The 1,479-nt window shown below is 54.5% G+C and overlaps 1 pseudogene; it reads left to right on the top strand.

The window, feature by feature from the left end:
* Nucleotides 1-640: 640 nt before the first annotated feature.
* On the top strand, nt 641-1,378 carry LOC102754188 (annotated as a pseudogene).
* The last annotated feature ends 101 nt before the right edge of the window (nt 1,379-1,479 follow it).

Here is a 1,479-nt window from a genome sequence, read left to right as displayed (position 1 = left end):
AATGAGCAAGCCAGCAGGGCCTACTCTCGGCTCCGGTGCAGTACTTGGCAGCGCCTAAAGCCCTATTTCAAACGGAGAAGCCTCAATATAGGGTGCATCCCTGGCTTCTGGCTCACAGCTCTATCCTAGCAGGTAGAGGAGCAGGATCACAAGAAGCATGGGACAGTGCAGGAGATCGGTGTAAGCGAGGATGGTTCCCATAGAAAAGAACATTGAGGACAAGCTCGGGGCAGTGTGCCCCAGTTTTGCCTGAACCCTGGAGACACCCTATGTGTTATACAGGCACCATAGAAGTAGTACTTGGGAATCCAGGGACAGAGCACCAAGGCAGAGGTACACATACACCAGGGGCTGATGCCCACAGACAGGGCTGTGTTGCACGGGCTCTTCTGGGACTAACTAACGCTGCCTTACAGGCTGTCTCTATGACCAATTCCTCTGTCAGAATCAGGCTGTGTAGCCTGTCAAGCCCTCAGCACAAACAATCTGGTGGGCATCAGGGTCTGTCAGGAAACAGTGTGGTGCTGTGATCCTTTCTGCCTTTTATGGAGAAAGAGTGGCCTTTGAGAAAGAGAGACCAGGATGTACTTTCTGGCTGGTCCATGCCCAGCTCCCAGGGTACACGCTCCTTGACCCAAAGCACTTTGTCAACCACCCAGAATTGTCGGCCATGATCAGCGTGCAAAATGAAAATATGCTCGGCCATATGATCGACTTTAAGGTAAGTGCACCTGCTCCACAAAGCGGTGGAGGGCAGGTGGGGAAATGGCCTGCCCCTGGAAACTGCTACAGGCAGGAGCAATGGGCTGCGATTTCACTCCCTGGATCCACTTTCCTTCTGCAGGTGAGGGAAGTCAGGCATCCCTGGGGTTACTGTCCCATTAGCCTGTACTTCCGTAGCAACCCCTACTTCAGCAACCATTTGATTGTGAAGGAGTTTCTCATCACCCTCACAGGTAAGAGGAGGCTCCCTGCATGGGCTGCAGCTGGTGGTGGGCAGGGTTGGAAGGCAATGTGCTCACCTTCAAAAACCCTTCTCCTGCAGGATACAGGGTGTCCCGTGCCACTCCAATTTAGTGGTCCTAGCATTGTGAACGAGAAGCCTCCAGCCACAGGCACCAGGACAGGAGCCCCAGCTTCTTCTAGTGGTTCTCTAACCACAGCTTGGCAGCATCTGGCCGGATTGCTGAGGTGGGATGTTGCTGGCCATGCCAGCATACAGCTTCCAGTGTCTGCCTGTTGCATGGGTTTCTATTCGGGTCCCTGTGCTCTCCTGACCAAGCTCTGTTTGCCCTACCAGATCATCAGCAAGGACCTGTGGCTCAATCCCCTGAAGTATTATGAGAGGACGATGGCCTCCAGTGAGCGGACAGGACGGGTGAGGAGGGGCTGCCTGGGCTCTGCCCCGGTGTGCTGCCAGGTTCCTGGGCCATTACTTTTCTCTCACAGGGACAACTGGATGCTGGGAGGGGAATAGAC

This window comes from Myotis davidii, unplaced genomic scaffold (assembly GCF_000327345.1).
Source record: "Myotis davidii unplaced genomic scaffold, ASM32734v1 scaffold6506, whole genome shotgun sequence".
NCBI lineage: Eukaryota > Metazoa > Chordata > Mammalia > Chiroptera > Vespertilionidae > Myotis > Myotis davidii.
This window is presented reverse-complemented; position numbering and strand designations above follow the sequence as displayed.